The 19402-nt window shown below is 39.6% G+C and overlaps 1 pseudogene; it reads left to right on the top strand.

The window, feature by feature from the left end:
• The first annotated feature begins 469 nt into the window (after positions 1–469).
• LOC131749046 (U6 spliceosomal RNA) lies at positions 470–561 on the top strand (annotated as a pseudogene).
• The last annotated feature ends 18841 nt before the right edge of the window (positions 562–19402 follow it).

The raw sequence follows: 19402 nt of genomic DNA, 5'->3' as shown, positions 1-19402 counted from the left end.
GCTTGCCTCTTTATTCTGTCAGTTGTTTCTTATGCTGAGCAGAAGTTTTTTATTTTGATGTAGATCCACTTATATATTTTTTATTTTCTTGCTTGCACTTTTGGTATCATACCCCCAAAGTCAGTATATATACACTTGTAACATATAATGTTGTACAGCAACTATACTTCAATTAAACATTTTTTAAAGAGCTAAGCTTATAAAACTTCTAAAAAAATGGGAGAAAATCTTAGTGACCTTGGAATTCACAAAAATTTCTTGATTACAGCACAAAAAAAACAAACTATGAAAGAAAAAAATCAATAAATTGAACTTCAAAATTAAAGCATTTTGCTCTTCCAAAGACACTGTTAAGAAAATGAAGAGGTAAGTGAGAGCCTGGGAAAAAATAATTTGCAAACCACACACCCAACAACAAATGACTTGTAACTAGAATATATAAACAGCTCTGACAACCTAATAAAAGGAAGATCAACAGTGCTCATTTCAGTGATACAGAGAAGAGTAGTATGGCCCCTGCACAAGGATAACACACAGATTCATAAAGCATTCCATATTTTTTAGTTATAAGGTAAATGTACTAGGGAGGTAATGTATAGCATGATAAGTATAATTATCATTTCTGTATGTTATATGTGAAAGTTGTTAAGAGAGCAAATCCTGAGTTCTCTTCACAAATACAAATTTTTTTTCTTTTTCTTTTATTTTGTATCTGAGATAATGGATGTTCACTAAACTTATTGGGGTAATCATTTCATGAAGCATGTAAGTCAAATCATTATACTGTACATCTTAAACTTATACAGTGCTGTATATTAATTGTATTTCCATAAAACTAGAAGGAAAAAAGTTTAATAGAAAAAAGCTCACAAAAAAGAAATCTCCAGGCTCAGATGGTTTCACTGAAGAATTTACCCAACATTCAGAAAATAACACCAATTTTGCATAATGCCTTCCAGAAAATGGAAGAGGAGGAAACATTACTTATTTTTAGACTAATATTACCCTGATACTTCTCTTTGAGTAGCATTATATCTAATACATTTTCACTTATTTGGTATTACACATCTATTATGGATGAAGACAACCCGAGTAGGTCTGTCTCTTAGAACTGGCCTTATATACTGTAATTGCTGAACAAACAGCCCATGGGTGAAGACACAATAGGAGTGGCTCTATGCCTCCCTACCTGGCTTTTGCAGAAGTGACCCAACCATAATGACTTATGTATGTATCTCTGAAAACTGAAACTATGTGAAGCAAGCTGAAGAGGGACTAGCCTCAGCTTTGACCCTTTATCTCTGCACCATGTTGGGAGGGAGAAGAGGAAGACTGTTAGAGAGTCCTGTGGCTGGAACTTTTGCACTCAGGAGGGCAGTTTCTGAGGGTCTGGACACAATGTGGGTAAGGATTCTACATGACTGTAGACCACATGACGTGCTGGATGGCCCCCAGAAAGAATTCCTTCTGCCTTTGGAAAACCCTTGTCCCACTTTCCTCAGCCCCGCACCAAGTGATATTCCAGCCTCTGGCAGGGGCTGCACCTTTACTCTTGGACAGCTTACCCTTGGCTCTGCATCAGAGATTTGCCTTCTGAGGAGATTACTGGCCTGAATTATCCATGGCCTGCTAAGGTCCCACTGGCAGTCGGCTGGCACTTCTGGATGAAAGGGGTATTCTGTTTGGAAGACAGTGCCTGCTTGGGGGGCGGTGGTGACCAGACATAAAAGACACCATTGCCCACGGCCTGCCTGAGACAATTTTAAAAGAGAATCTTGTGCTTAAGTTGTCCCAAACCACAAGCATCTACGCCTGGCACTCTTTTTTTTTTTTTTTTTTTTGCAGAAGAGAGCATTTATTGTGCTAAACCCCCTTCTTAGGACTTTGCCTGTACTGTCCATTTCTTCAAGGGCCCTATGAGGTAGGTGCTCCCATTGCCCCATTTTGCAGATGAGGAAATTGAGGCACAGAGAGGTGTGTCACTGGCTCAAGGTAGAGTGGGGAACAGGTTCCTGCTCTGAGTCAGGAAGTCACCTACTCTATGGGAAGTGGTGGGGTTGGGCTCCAAGCCCACCCTGCTGGTGGCCGAGGCCTGGAGTGTGGTGTAAACCTGGGCATCTTCCTGCGGGGGCTGAAAGGATGTGCCTGGGTGCAGTGCTGGGGCCTGGGAAGCTCCCAGATTTGAGCCAAGATCACCCAGGCTATGCCCTCCCCGCAGGCCTCAGCCTACCTGAAACAGAACAAATACCAGCAGGCGGAAGAACTGTACAAAGAAATCCTCAGCGGGGAGGCCCTGCCCGCCCCTCTCGGTGAGCCCCCAGCCCCTCCCCTCTCCCCCAGGGGGCTCCTCAGCATCCGCATCACAATGGCCCCATCTGTTCCCCAGGAGCCCCCAACACAGGCACAGCTGGTGATGCAGAACAGCAGGTGAGGACATATGCCTGGCACTCTTACTCTCCATCTTCCTCACACCAGGTAACCTGCCGCTTGCGGAGACCAGCTACTAGTTCTTCTTGCTCCTGGGCTTCTGATATTAACAAAGGACTGGAATTACACTGTGCAGGCTAGGGCTTCAGAGCACCCACCCCTTGCGTGGTTTTGGTCCAATCACCAGCAGAGGGGATGGAAAGGCACGCGTGAGGACCTTCAGAAAAAAACGCTGGATCATGGCGGAAACTTCAGGAATGTCCAAATTGGGGGCTCCAGGAGCAATGGACTTGACTGAGCAGGTTAAGGGTAAGGAGAGTGGGTGGCCACAGAGGACCTCCCTCTAGTGACAAGTTTGGGAGGTGGGCAAGGAAAAATAGTCTGGACCTCATACCCGGCAGAGACAAGCTTAGGCGTGAGGGATGTAGTTAAAATACTAATACTACGAAAAATGAATTTTAAAATGATGGCATATTAAGCTTTTCATTATGAAAAGTGAAGAGAATAAACTAATAGAAACCAAAATAATAACAACCTAGATTATTTTAAATAACTATATTGGAGTATAGTTGACATACAATAAGCTGCATTTAAATCCTATGATTTGATAAATTCTGATGTATGTATACACCTGAAAACCATGAGCAAAACACGGAATACACTCACATTGTTCGTTTTTTTAAAAAAATACATTTATTTATTTATTTTTGGCTGCGTTGGGTCTTCGTAGCTGCTCGTGGGTGTGGGTTTTCTCTGGCTGCGGCGAGCCGGGGGCTACTCTTTGTTGCGGTACGCAGACTTCTCATTGCAGTGGCCTCTCTTGTTGCAGAGCACAGGCTCTAAGCATGTGGGCTTTGGTAGTTGTGGCACGTGGGCTCAGTAGTTGTGGCTCACGGGCTTCAGAGTGCAGGCTCCGTAGTTGTGGCACATGGGCTTTGTTGCTCCACAGCATGTGGGATCTTCCCGGACCAGGGCTCAAACCCGTGTCCCCTAATTGGCAGGCAGACTCCCAACCACTGCGCCACCAGGGAAGCCCACATTGTTCGTTTTTGTAATTCACCCTCCTCTCTATCCACCATCCACAGCTACGGATCAGCTTTCTGTCACTGTACATCAGTTTGAAATTTTGACATTTTTAAAATAAGTGGAACAATGTGATATGCATTCTTTGGTCTGGCTTCTTTCACCAGCATAATCATTTTGAAATTCATTCATGGTCATATCAATAGCTCATTCCTTTTTACTCCCGAGTAGTAAGCCATTGTATAATATACAACAATTTGTTCAGGTGTTCTTATTCGGGTTGTTTACAGATTTTGTCTACTCAAATAATGCTTCTTAGAATATTTGGCGAAAAGTCTTTTTACAGACATAGTTTTGCTTGTGGGTAATTGCCTAAGATGAGAATGGCTGGGTTACAGGCTAAGATTATGATTAATTTCTTAAGAATCTGCCAAACAGTTTTTCAAAGTGGTCGTACTATTTAAAATTTTTACTTTTTACATTTCCACCAGTAGTGTGTACATTCCAGATTTCCCACAGGCTAACAAACACTTAGCATGGCTGGCATTATTAATTTTAGCCATTTTAATAATTGTATAGTGATATCTTGTGTTTCTAATTTGCATTTCCCTAGCAAATAATGATATCAAGCATCTTTTCATGTGCTTATTTGCCATCAGTGTATCTTCTATGGTGAGGTGTCTGCTCAAACCTTTTGTCTATTTTGCATTGGTTTCTTTGCTTGCTTGTTATTGTTTTGAGAATTTGTTTTGTGTTGTGAGTACAAGTTCTTTATCAGATAAATGTTTTGCAAAGCTTTTCTCCCAGTCTCCAGATTGTCTTATTATTCTTTAAACAGTGACTTTAAGTGCAGTTTAAAAAATTTGAAGTACTGTTTATCAAATTGTTCTTTTATGGATACTGCTTTGCTTTTGTATCTAAATAATCTTTACCTAACCCAAGTTCACAAAGGTTTTCTCCTGTTTTCTTGGGTGTTCTAAAAATTTTATAGTTTTATGTTTTAATGTTAGGTTTGTGATTCACTTTGAGTTAATTTTTCTATATGTTGTGAGTTGTGATTCCAACTTTTTTTGTTTTCTGTTTTTTGTTTGTTTTTGCATATGGGTATCCAAATGTGCCAGCACCATTTGTGGAAAAGACTGTCTTTTCTCCATTGAGTTGTCTTAACATTTGCTGAAAATAAGTTGTCCATATATATGCCTAGGTCTATTTCTGGATCTGTCTTGTTCCATGGATCTATTTGTCTGTCTTCAGGCAAATACCTCACTGTCCCAGTACTGCAGCTCTATAATAAGTCTTGAAATAAGGTACTACGAGTACTCCAACTCTATTATTTTTAAAAGTTTATTGGCTATTCTATGTCCTTTTCATTCTCATATGCTTTTACAACCAATTTGTCAATGTCTTGAATACTGCCTGCTGAAATGTGATTATGATAGCACTGAGTATATAGATCAATTTGTGGAGTTTTGTTATCCCTGCAACATTGCTCTTGTAACTGAAATTTTGTACCTCTTAATCTCCCTCACCTATTTCTTTCCTCCCTCTATAAACCTCTCGTCTGGCAACCACCCATTTGTTCTCTTTATCTATGATTCTGTTTCTGTTTTGTTATGTTTGTTCATTTCTTTGTTTTCTGGATTCCACATAAGTGAAATCACACAGTATTTGTCTTTCTCTGTCTGAATTATTTCACTTAGCATAATATAGTTTAGATCCATCCATCATGTTTTCACAAATGGCAATATTTCATTCCTTTTTTATTGAAGTATAGTTGATGTACAATATTATATAAATGACAGGTATAAAATATAGTGATCCACAATTTTTAAGGGTTATAATCCACTTATAGTTATTATAAAATATTGGCTCTATCCCCTATCTTGTACAATATATCTTTGTAGTTTATACATAATAGTTTGTAACTCTTAATGCCCTACCCCTATTTTCACCTCCCCCCATCCCTCTCCCCACTGGTAACCACTAGTTTGTTCTCTATATCTGTGAGTCGGCTTCTTTTCTGTTATATTCACTAGTTTCATTTTTTAGATTCCACATATGATATCATACAGTATTTGTCTTTCTCTATCTGACTTATTTCACCTAACATAATAGCCTCCAAGCCTATCCATGTTGTTGCAAATGGCAAAATTTCATTCTTTCAATCAATGTCTTTTGACTGAAGCATTTTGTCCATTTAAATTTAAAGTCATTTTTAATAGGTATGTACTATTTTTATCTTGTTAACTGTTTTCTGGTTGCTTATGTAGTTTTATGTTTTTGTTGAGGTATAGCTGTTTTACAATGTTGTATTAATTTCCACTGTACAGCGAAGTGGAGTTCCCTGTACTAAACAGCAGGTTTTCATGAGTTATCTATTTTATATGTATTAATGTATATATGACAATCCCAATCTCCCAATTCATCCCACCCCTCCTTTCCCACCTTGGTGTCCATAATTTTGTTCTCTATATCTGTGTCTCTATTTCTGCCTTGCAAACAGGTTCATCAGTAACATTTTTCTAGATTCCACATATACACATTAATATATGATATTTATTTTTTCTCTTTCTGACATACTTCACTCCGTATCACAGTCTCTAGGTCCATCCACATGTCTCCAAATGATCCAGTTTTGTTCCTTTTTATGGCTGAGTAATATTCCATTGTACATATGTACCACATCTTCTTTATCCATTCGTCTGTCGATGGATATTTAGGTTGCTTCCATGTCCTGGCTATTGTAAATAGTGCTGCAATGAATATTGGGGTGCATGTGTCTTTTTGAATTGTGGCTTTCTCTGGGTATATACCAAGCAGTGGGATTGCTGGGTCATACGGTAATTCTGTTTTTAGTTTTCTGAGGAACTTCCATATGGTTCTCCATAGTGGCTATATCAATTTACATTCCCACCAACAGTGCAAGAGGACTCCCTTTTCTCCACACCCTCTCTAGCATTTATTGTTTGTAGACTTTTTGATGATGCCCATTCTAACCAGTGTGAGGTGATACCTCGTTGTACTTTTTTTAACATCTTTATTAGAGTATAATTGTTTTACAATGGTGTGTTTGTTTCTGCTATATAACAAAGTGAATCATCTATACGTATGCATATATCCCCATATATCCTCCGTCTTCCGTCTCCCTCCAGCCCTCCCTATTCCACCCATCTAGGTGGTCACAAAGCACTGAGCTGATCTCCCTGTGCTATGCGGCTTCTTCCCACTATCTATTTTACATTTGGTAGTATATATAAGTCCATGCTACTCTCTCACTTCATCCCAGCTTACCCTTCCCCCTCCCCTTGTCCTCAAGTCTATTCTCTACATCTGCATCTTTATTCCTGTCCTGCCCATAGGTTCTTCATAACCATTTTTTTCTTAGATTCCATATATATGTGTTAGCATATGGTATTTGTTTTTCTCTTCCTGACTTACTTCACTCTGTATGACAGACTCTAGGTCCATCCACCTCACTACAGATAACTCAATTTCGTTTCTTTTTATGGCTGAGTAATATTCCATTGTATATATGTGCCACATCATTTTTATCCATTCATCTGTCGATGGATACTTAGTTTGCTTCCATGTCCTGACTGTTGTAAATAGAGCTGCAATGAACATTGTGGTACATGACTCTTTTTAAATTATGGTTTTCTCAGGGTATATGCCCAGTAGTGGGATTGCTGGGTCATAAGATAGTTCTATTTTTAGTTTTTTAAGGAACCTCCATACTGTTCTCCATAGTGGCTGTATCAATTTACATTCCCACCAACAGTGCAAGAGGGTTCCCTTTTCTCCACATGCTCTGCAGCATTTATTATTTGTAGATATTTTGATGCTGGCCATTCTGACCAGTGTGAGGTGATACCTCATTGTAGCTTTGATTTGCATTTCTCTAATGATTAGTGATGTTGAGCATCCTTTCATGTGTTTGTTGGCAATCTGTATGTCTTCTTTGGAGAAATGTCTATTTAAGTCTTCTGCCCATTTTTAAATTGGGTTGTTGGGTTTTTTTGATATTGAATTGCATGAGCTGCTTGTAAATTTTGGAGATTAATCCTTTGTCAGTTGCTTCATTTGCAAATATTTTCTCCCATTCTGAGGGTTGTCTTTTCATCTTGTATATGGTTTCTTTTGCTTTGCAAAAGCTTTTAAGTTTCATTAGGTCCCATTTGTTTATTTTTAGTTTTATTTCCATTACTCTAGGAGGTGGATCAAAAAAGGTATTTCTGTGGTTTATGTCAAAAAGAGTGTTCTTTCTATGTTTTCCTCTAAGAGTTTTATAGTGTCTGGTCTTACATTTAAGTCTTTAATCCATTTTGAGTTTATTTTTGTGTATGGTGTTAGGGAGTGTTCTAATTTCATTCTTTTAAATGTAGCTGTCTAGTTTTACCAGCACCACTTATTGAAGAGACTGTCTTTTCTACACTGTATATCCTTGCCTCCTTTGTCATAGATTAGTTGACCATAGGTGTGTGGGTTTATCTCTGGGCTTTCTATCCTGTTCCTGTTCCATTGATCTATATTTCTGTTTTTGTACCAGTACCATATTGTGTTGATTACTGTAGCTTTGTGGTAGAGTCTGAGGTCAGGGAATCTAATTCTTCCAGCTCCGTTTTTTGTTTTTTTTCCCCTCAAGATCATTTTGACTCTTTGAGGTCTTTTGTCTCCATACAAATTTTAAGATTTTTTGTTCTAGTTCTGTGACAAATGCCACTGGTAGTTTGATAGGGATTGTATTGAATCTGTAGATTGCTTTGGGTAGTATAGTCATTTTCACAATATTGATTTTTTCAATCCAAGAACATGGTATATCTCCCCATCTGTTTGTGTTATCTTTGATTTCTTTCATCAGTGTCTTACAGTTTTCTGGTATAGTTCTTTTATCTCCTTAGGTAGGTTTATGGAATCCTTCCTTGAGGTTCCTTCTTTATATCTTTTCATTTAGAAGATATTTCCTGCTAGTCTTCAGGATTTTGTCATTGATTGTTGCTCTGTAAATTGTTGTAGTTTTGGTGTGCCTGTGGGAGGAGGTGAGCTCAGAGTCTTCCTCTCCAGCATCTTTGCCACCTTCCACAGGCTTAGTGTTTAAACTGCTCCAGCAGTCTTTACCTTGGTCCCTTACACTCACCTGTTATTGGAGAAGGCAAAACCACTACTGCTTTCATCTGCCTTTCTCATCTTGACTTACTGTGTTTTCCACTGAATATCTGCTGGCTATCTTGTTCTTCTCATGTCTTAGGTCCATCAGATTCTGTGCCATTATTTCCTTGTTTTACTGTCACACAGATGCCAACAGGTCCTGTGGCTAGTGGTGATTTGTCTCCACCTATGTGCTTTTTAAGGTCTATGTGAATAGTGTATCATCATGTTGCATTATAAATGTTGACAGTAATACTTGTTTTCACTATCTAGTTGTTTTGTTTCTAAGCATAGTTAAGAGAGATTGATAGACCATGTTAGCACCATCACCATTTTATGACTCTGTCACCTAGATTTCGATCTTGTTAATTTTACCATATTTTTATACAACTATTTTTTAAGTATTTAAAAGTAAATAATTATAGAATCCTTTTGATTTCCTCTGAAATATTTTAGTATGTTTTTTTAATAAAAGAACATTTTCCTGAAGAAGAATCATACTACTACCACAACTGAAAAACATAACAATCCCCCAATATCATCATCTTTCAAGCAGCCCCTATATAGATTTCCTCCCTTGTCCTCACAATCGCTTTCACAAGTGAGATATTTTCAAACCAGTGTCCACATGTTGCATAGAGTCTTTTAAGAATTTCTTAATCAAGAATGTCTATTGGGACTTCCCTGGTGGTGCAGTGGTTAAGAATCCACCTGCCAATGCAGGGGACACAGGTTCGAGCCCTGGTCCAGGAAGATCTCACATGTTGTGGAGCAACTAAGCCCATGTGCCACAACTACTGAGCATGCGCTCTAGAACCCGTGAGACAACTACTGAGCCTGTGTGCCACAACTACTGAAGCCCGCACACCTAGAGTCTGTGCTCTGCAATAAGAAAAGGCACCGCAATGAGAAGCCCATGCACCACAACGAAGAGTAGCCCCACTCGCTGCAAGTAGAGAAAGCCCGCGCACAGCAACAATGACCCAACACAGCCAAAAAATAAAATAAATAAATTAATTAATTAATTTTTAACAATTATATATATAAAAAAAGAATCTGCCTGCCAATGCAGGGGACATGGGTTCGAGCCCTGGTCCGGGAAGATCCCACATACCATGGAGCAACAGCCTGTGTGCCACAACTACTGAGCCTGTGCTCTAGAGCCCACGAGCCACAACTACTGAGCCCGTGCGCCACAAGTACTGAAGCCCGTGCTCCCTAGAGCCCACTTGCCACAATCTGAGCAATCTGAGCTCTACTGAGCCTACGTACTGCACCTACTGAAGCCTGTGTGCCTAGAGCCTGTGCTCCACAACAAGAAAAGCCACTGCAATGAGAAGCCAGTGCACCACAACAAAGAGTAGCTCCCACTCGCCGCAACTAGAGAAAGGCTCCCCTCAGCAACGAAGACCCAACACAGCCAAAAAATAAATTAATTAAAAAAATAAAAAATGCCTACTATCACAAATATATTTTCCCTTTATTTTTGGATTATGATTATTTTCCTATGGAATTAATAGCTAGTGCATTTTGTTTTAGATAATTTCTGAAAATTGCTATTCAGAAAAGGTAGAGCATTGCAAAATAGGATCCTATAACCATCTCCCATAATTATATTCCATCCCTCAGAAGATATGCCATTATAACCTTTATTAAAACATTTCAAAGAGAAGTAGAGAGAATAATGTATAATGAAGCCCTTTGTACCTTCAACAGTCACTGACTTACTGCATTTCTTGTTTTCATCAATTCCTCTAACCCCCCTTTAAAGCACTATAATTAAAAATATTTTATTACATCTTTTCTACTGTCCTGAGCCGATGTCATAAAATAATGACACCATCCTAGGGAAATACATGAGAATACACTAAGCCATAGCTTGTGACTGACTCTAGAAATAAGGGAGTATAATGGGCTGGAGGGCTGAAGGTCACATCTGTTGCCAACCCTACACTGAGAAATGGTTGCACCTACCAACTGTAAAAAGAAATTTTTGGAACAATCATGAACATTTGTATAGGTTTAGGTTTGGGATGATATTAAGGAATGTTCTTGGCCGTTATAATAAAGTTCTGGATTTCTAAGAGAATACCTTTAATTTTTAGAGATTCATTCTGAAGTATTTGGATCTGAAATATTGGGAAGCCTGGGCTTGTTTTAAAAAGTCTACTAGGGTCCCTTCCTTCTACTTCCAGATGGATTTGGCCCTTTCCTCACTTCCCTTTCATACTCAGAAGATCCTATAATTCTGGTTTTTGCCTCCACAGGGAAATCCAACTCAAAGAAGATAGAAGAGTTTCTAGAGATGGTAGAAAAGCTGCAGTAAGGTCATGTGTCTCCTTGTGCTTGAGTCCGGGTCTGGGGTTTGGGGACATGATTCAGAGTTTCACAATTCAAACCTCAGGAAATTATTCCATTCTACTTTTATCTTAAAATTTAATTCTTTGAACCAATTCAGAATTCAATAAGTTAGATACGATAGATGGCAAATGATTTCCCTAAACTCTTGTCTCCCATTTGCTTTCCCAACAGGCAGGCAAGTAACAACTGTTATTAGATAATTTATGTATCCTCACAGAGATCTTTTTATATATACAAGTATGGAGAAGTATAAATATATATAAATATTTATATATAAATATGTAAAAATACATATAAGTATAAATATATATACTTCCCCACAGTTTTAATACACAAGTGGCAGAAAACCATGTAGATGGCTTTGCACCTTCCTTTTGTTGTTGTGCTGTGTGACAGAGATGACATGAGCCCAGAGCCCACAGCAGAACTAGGACAAAGGAATTCTGCCAAGTCCATTCTTAGTTTAAAACACTGTGGTAAGTCAGCCAAAACCAGATAAGTAGGAATTTTGGCACCTCTTCCTAGAATGGCACATCAGGCCTGCTCCCTGGGCAGAAATTAAGTAGAGAGGCCACAGGACAGGAACCTCAGAAACCACCTAACCTCATGAAAACAAAATGCCCCAGGGATGGTGGTATTTGAAGTTATTATTAGCACCTCAGAGAGTACTCTGTGGCCCAAAGATCATATAAGCTGTTAGTGACTTCAGAAATCCCTTGCTTGTGCTTATAACTCTGTGGACTCTTGATGGGTTCTGTGGGCTTGGCCCTGGGCAGATGCAGAGATGAAGGCGCCTAGTTCCTACCTTGCGAGGAGTTGAGGATCCAGGGTAGAAAAAGTCTTACCCAGGGGATTATGCATATGTCAGATCCCATTTGCAATGCTTTAACAATTACTAGATAGATACAATGGGCTGTCTTATTCTGATGCCATTAAACAGGTAAAATTATATGCAAATTTCATGTTGGCTGTCCCCTATTCCTTGAAATCTATAAACTATCAGACTATTTTCACTCTGCACCATCTTGATGGACCCAGGAATGAGCCATTCATTGGGTGTGGACACATACATACACATGCAAAGCTGCATCCTTCCTGCCCCCAGACACCTGCATACACACACACCTCTTTTACAAGAACTTCCTTAAATTTGATTTAGATTGTGCGTGTGGCCCAGTGCCGGGCAATGCTCCCTGAGGGGAAGTCTGCTGAGGTGATTCTTGGATACACTTCTCTGCTCTTAAAAAAGAGTGTATGAGGTGAGAGACCAAATCTTTCAGCCTTTGCATATTGCCCTGTCTGGATTTGAGGATGAGAAATGCTGTAGTCAAGCCCTAGTCCCATGTAGCTCAACAGCACAAATGAAAATCATCATGGCAAGAGAGTTACAGGAAGCAACATTTTACTTTATTATAACAGAGATCATTATCAACAACTTTGGCGTATAAGTAGTTTACAGGCATACCTCAGAGATATTGGGGGTTCAATTCCAGACAACCACAATAAAGCAAACATCACAACAAAGTGAGTCACATGAATTTTTTGGTTTCCCAGTGTACATAAAAGTTATGTTTACATTATGCTGTAGTCTATTGTGTGCAATAGCATTATGTCTAAAAAAGTGATGTACATACCTTAATTGAAAATACTTTATTGCTAAAATATTTATTGCTAAAAATGCACTAACCATCATCTGAGCCTTCAGCAAGTCGTAGAAATAACATCAAAGATCAGATTATCAATCATCATAACAAATGTAATAATAATGGAAAAGTTTGAAATATTGCAAGAATTACCAAAATGTGACACCGAGACCTGAAACCAACAAATGATGGAAAGCGGCACTGAGAGACTTGGCTCGATGCAGGGTTGCCACAAACCTTCAATTTGTAGAAAACGCAGTATCTGCGAAGTGCAATAAAACAGGGGGGTATGCCTGTATACAGAACTGTAAAAAATCAAGAGTTGAAATGCTCAGTTGTTTTACAGATGTAAAGACTGAGGCCTGGTCAGCTGTGCTCCACAAACATTCACTGACACTTTATTTTAAACCTTGTGCTAGGAGTTTGAAGGACACAGAGATGACTCACACAGGGGCCATACATCGAGGAGCTCAACAATATAAAAGAACAACATAAACATATCATTTCTGTGATAACCTACATTGAATATCAACTGCATACTCAACTCTTTACACTTGTTATTTTTCAAAGACCTGTGAGAAATGTATTATTATTCCCCTTCTACAGCTGAAGAAATAGGCTATGAGTTAGGTAAATTAGGTAGTTAAGTGGTGGAACTCGGATTCACATCCAGGCCTGCTGAACTCCAAAAGTGGGCCTTTCTGGGCTTCCCTGGTGGCGCAGTGGTTGAGAATCCGCCTGCCGATGCAGGAGACACGGGTTCGTGCCCTGGTCCGGGAAGATCCCACATGCCGCGGAGCAACTAAGCCCGTGAGCCATGGCCGCTAGGCCTGCGTGTCCGGAGCCTGTGCTCCGCAACGGGAGAGGCCACAACAGTGAGAGGCCCGCATACCGCAAAAAAAAAAAAAAAAAAAAGTGGGCCTTTCTCCATTCACCACAGAAACCCTGCTTATGTTAAAGTTGCTGAGATGTAGATGTCATTACCGACAACAAAGTCATATTCCTGCCAACATAGGAGGACACTTGGAAAATCCAGGAACTCACAAGATTGTAGCATCCTTCAAAAGCCTAGGTCAAAGTTCAGAGATCTATGCTGAAACCAACCAGCCTGGGGTCCAACTACCTGATATTTTTATACATCAGAAAGGATTAGGCAGTTTGGACAATAACAGAAGCCCCCCTAAGGGCCGTCTCTGAGGATAAGTTAAAAAGGTTGGGAGCTGGAGCTGTCCCTTTTATCATTACTCCTTAAATGACTATGAGAAGGCAGTTCCCCTAGAACAGCTATTACTTAGGAAAAGGAGGGTGAAAGGCCTTCCTTAGATCCCTGTACAACTCACAGATGGGCAGAGATTTATTTCCAGAATTCTTCTCTGGGGAACCACCAAGAAAATATAGAGAGGTGTCCAGCAATCTTTTCTTGGAAGCTGCCTCCTGATCCAAGTCTATTAACTTATTGTGCATATTTTAATAATTTATGGGCAAGCAGAGCCAGGGGAAGTGAGATAAGTAAAAATGGAGACCATAAGAGAACAATTGCATGGGACCATAGAGTGGCAGAACTAGAGCAGACAATTTATTACTACCACTACTAGTTCTGTGACCTTCAGGAACTTATCCTTTAAGACCTATAGGCTTATATGATTGCTTCTTTCACTAAGATGTTTGATCTTTGAAAGGTAGGGCCTTGAGTGATTGGTCTTTGCATATCCAGCAAAGTATACTTTTTGAAATCTAGTAGCATCAATAGATGTTTAATTGAAAAATTAATTTATGGTAATAACACTCGATAGAGAAATAGTCCTCTTTCCAATTGAGTCAGTACAGTAGATCCTATCTGCCATATGTAACTATATGTAAGATCTTTGTGTACCAGGGAATGTGGAATTCTCACATATTTTTCTACATAAACCTACACACACACTAGCAAAATTGCCTATATACACCATGACTTGAACAACATTTTTTTATACCTCAGTCATTCTTATACTACCCCTAGGGTTTTTGTCAGTTACACAGCTCATTTAATTATATGCCTAATATTTTATGTAAGATTAATTGACAAAGATATAATTACAATGAAAACAAAACATAGGAAGATTTTGGAAACAAATTATAAGAAATACAGGGGATTTAAAATTTAATTGTCTCATATAAGCTATTTAAATTGCTCTTCTCATTGTTTTCTCAATGCATGTATTATTATTCTCTAATATACCTGTGACAGAGCCAGAATTCAATCCTATGACTATTTTATTCTAAAGTCGCAGTGGCCTGTAATTTAGGAAATCCCCAATTTACTAATGATCTGGCAATTCCCACTCTTTCCTTTGCCCTTCCTCTCTGTTACAGCTCTTCACAATTTTCATCCTATCTCCTAACAGTTTCAGATGCTCCTCATTCCTGCACCTTCCCTCCAGATCCAGTGGCTAAATGCTGTGCACACCCAACATTGACTTCTTTTTTCATCCTCTGTGATATATTACAATACTGTACATGGATTTTCTACCTGTTGGGAAAAGCAGTCCACCATGGGCCCTGAGTGTCTGCACATTCAAACTGCAGTGCCTAACCGTCCCTTAACACTGAAAAGTTTCTGTAGCTGGTCATATAGGCAAATAAATAGGTCAAGGTGACCTTACCTTAACTACTATGTGACTGCTTACTCCTTGGGAAATAGAACTTACCTGCTTGCTGCTTGCTACAAAAGTTGCAGAGCCCTTGCTCTTTGGTTCCTCAGCCGTGGCACAACCCACTGTGTGTGAAGCCACCTTCTGGGCCCTGTGGGACTTGGGGACAGGGAAACCAGTGCTACCATACTGATGTTCCTGCTATTGCTGTGCTGTAATAAACTGTCTTGCTCTGATTCATTGTCTCATTATCTACTCTCAGCACTTACCAACTTTTGGCAAGCCAACCTGATAGCTTGCTTAGTTATCTCCTTTGGAATCTTGTTACTCTATGTCATCTTCTACAGAGTTAAGTATCTTCCCTGAAACTAACCCTTTTTAACAAACAACTTTGCTTTTAAGTAGTTTTGAGATGAAGAGATAATTGGTATTTATATTTTTCTGATATTCACTAAGAACTGTGGTTTATGAGGAGAATTTGTGGTGCAAAGCTGATAACTTAGTGAGAAAATATAAATAAGAGCTGAGAAACCATATTGTCACCTTTATGAAACAATATGAGGGATGATGGCTAGAGGCAGGAGGTTGGAGAGGCGACTGGAGTTAGAGCAGGTGGCCAGCAGGCAATGGAGCTTTGGACCCAACATGGGGTGGTATACAAGGGAAGATCTTTATGGAAGAGATTGATTTGTCTATTAAAGTTTTTAAAAGTATATTTGTATGGTATTTACCATATGTCAAGCACTTATCTAAGAACTTTAAGTCATTTAGTCCTAATTATAATCTAACATGTTAGCTCCTATTATCACCTTCATTATATAGATGAGGAAACTGAGGCAGAGAGCAGTTAGTAAAATGAAGAATACACATTTAGTAAGTGGTGGCAAAAGAAGAGAGACTTACAAATGTTGTGTGTAGAGGTGAAGTACCAGAGCATGTAGGATTTTGATTGGGCAACTTCTGCCCCATGAGGAACATCTGAGAAGGAAGTGTCATATTTAGAGAGGATTTAAGGAAGTTTGCCCCTTAGTTTACGTCCTGGAAATGCTCTTGGTCATTTCCCATAAAGGCCTGCGTGTTGATTAAATCTTATTTTTAAAATCATAAACAAATATATTATAATTAAACAACAAAGACAACTTTGTCCATGTACCAGTAATGACCGGTTGGGCACCATCCATGGCTTGCATGCCACATTTGAGGCAGCGCTGACTTTGTGAAAAGACCATGATCCTTGATTTTAGGCAGAGCTGCACTGGAATTTCACGTCTGCCACCTAATGCCATCCAATTCTGTAATATCTACAAAAATGCTCACTCAGGCTAATAGCGAAGATTCAGTGAAGGAAATGCACATAAATCAACTAGCATATTGCCCAACATGCATTAAATGTTTGTCATTCCTATTGTCTCCACTCTCCCTTATTTCCCATCTCACCCCAAACTTTATTTTTCTCCCTTCAGCTATATTGAACTACTTTGTAGGATTCTTAAATCAGATACACTCTCTTTTATTTCTTCATCTTTGTACATGCTATTCTTTCATCTCAGAACTCCTTCTGGCTCTCTGCCGCTTCTTTGCTTGTCAATATCTCATTCATCTTGCAGATCCTAATTTTTGTCTCCATGGAAGATTCCCTGATTCCCTCAAGCAGCTTGAGGTGACTCTCATCTGTGCACTCATCCCTCAAATATTTCTTCTTTGGGTAGGGACCTCCACCCTAGTTATTTTACCCACCACTCAACCTGTCCAAATTCCCTTTCTAGACATGTGGAACTGTAACTGGGCTAGGGTATTGGAAGGTACAGTTGAGTCTGAGAAGGATTAGACAGATTTTGGAAATTGTAACACCAGTTGCAGAGCATGAATATCAGGAGAATCTGAAGTGCTTTGTTCAACAGCAATGTTGTGTTGGTGTCAAACAGTTCTGTCAATGACCCATTTGAAAGGTGAGGTCATTGAGGTGAGAGAATTGGGATTGAGGGCAATGATAGGCTGAATGGACTCCCAAAGAGATCCACATTCTGATTCCCAGAACCTGTGAATATATTTTCTTACATGACAACATGGACTTTGCAGGTGTGGTTTAGGATCTTACGATGGGGAGATTATCCTGGATTATCTAGATAGGTCCAATGTCATCACAAGAGGGAGGCAGGAGGGTCAAATCCAGGGTCAGAAAAGGAAATCATGGAAGCAGGGGTCATGGAAGAGAGGGACTTGAAGATGCTACTATGCTGGCTTTGAAGATGGAGGAAGGGGCCATGAGCCAAGGAACACAGGCAGCTCTAGAAGCTGGAAAAGGCAAAAGAACGAATTCTCTCTCAGAGCCTCCAGAAGGAACACATCCCTGCTGATCCTTTGATTTTTAGCCCAGTAAGACCATTTATGACTCCTGAGCTCCCAAAAATGTAATAGAATAAATTTGTAGGATTTTTAAGCCACTAAGTTTGTGGAAATTCATTACAGCAGCAATAGGAAACTAATTGAGGAACAATTGGGCATAGAACACAGGGTCTAAGAGTTAAAAGTAGAGTCTGGGATGGGTCTCTGAAATATTGTAAATAGTGAAGTAGCTGCATCAGTTTGTGTACTACAACTTGGACAATTAGCCCAGTGCCCACTGGCCCATTCAGAGTCACTTGAATGGAGGAAATGAGGGTATACATACAGACACACAGAGCATATGAAAACCATGGGAAAAGCCATAATGTAATAATTGTATATTCTAAATCCAAGTATAGGTTCTAGCACCACACATATGGAAAATTTTATTATATAGGTATCTGTGGAATCCCTATGTATGACAGAGGAGTGATATAATAGAACTTAAATTAAAAAGGAACACACATGTGACAGAGATTAATGATGGAACTGAACCATGACACTGCAATGTAGTGGTGTTGAAGAGTGAGGTGTGGGTAAGAATGGCTAGAAGCCTACCTACAAGGAAGAGAACCTCCATGGTAGGAGCAGGAATGTGTAGAGTATCCCACCTAATGTGATGAGAAGACCCTGGTATAGGCAGGGCTGAACAGATGGTAGTCTTTATGGAGAGAAGGATTTTGTTGTATCATTTGGGTTATATGGTGGTTGGTATTGGGTAAGATGGTGCATAGACAGTGGCTTCAAATAACCACTGTTTTATTACATCTGAGATTATATGCTGGTTGTTTCTTCTGCTCTACTTGATATTGGCTGGGTCAGCAGTCATCCAAGGGCTTGACCAATCTGGAAAATCTATGACAGTTTATGTAGACACATCTGGACCCTTAGAAGGGGATAGTTGGAAAGCCGGACTCAACTGAGACTGCTAGGCCTCTCTCTCTCTCTTCATGTAGTCTCAGAGCCTCACTACACTAGCTTTTTAATTGTTCCTTACAAGAAGATATCTGATCTTCTTACAGGGTATATCAGGACTCCCTGTGGTATGAAATGGGAAGCTGTCAGGCTCTCTAAAAGCTTAGGCCTGGAAATGGTATATCATCACTTCTTTATTCTTTAGTCACAGAGCTAGCCCATATTCAGTGTGGAAAATGACTATACAAAGTTGTGAATACTGAGTCATCATTCATCAGAAGCCATCTTTTGAAACTCATTAGCACAAATAGGGGACTGAGAACTAAGAGAAACTTGGTACATGAAAGAAGATGAGTTCATTTATATTCTCACTGAACTTGAGTCTAGCAGTCAATTGGATATATGGGGTTGGAGTTGGTGAGAACAATTTTGCTGCTCAGTCTTCATCAAGGAATACTGAAGAATAGTGGCCTGAGATAGAATTAAAAATTAAGGAAGTGGAAAATGTCACCAGGTGTCAATGATTGCAGACTTTAACTAAGGTGAGATGAGGACTAATCAACACCCATTGGAATGTTCACATTGGAGGTGACTGGTGGTGACAAAACACAGTAGGTCAGAAACCATCTGATTGGGTAGGGGGTATGGAATGACTACCAGAAATGTGGGTGGAGGCAGGTAGGGTAACCTGCTATCTCAATCTTGAAGGAGATATAGAAGAGCAGCTAGGGTGGGATGTGAAGGTCAGGAGAGGATTCTTATACTAGATTATGCACTTCTCTCCTGTCTGTCTCTGCTATTAAACTATCAGCTCTATGAGAGAATGGGCTGTTTTTTTCCTTATTATTTTTAGGGTATCCAGTGCTGACTGAG

This window comes from Kogia breviceps, chromosome X (genome assembly GCF_026419965.1).
Source record: "Kogia breviceps isolate mKogBre1 chromosome X, mKogBre1 haplotype 1, whole genome shotgun sequence".
Lineage (NCBI taxonomy): Eukaryota > Metazoa > Chordata > Mammalia > Artiodactyla > Physeteridae > Kogia > Kogia breviceps.
Note: the sequence above shows the minus strand (reverse complement) of the source record. Positions and strands in the feature narration are given on the sequence as shown.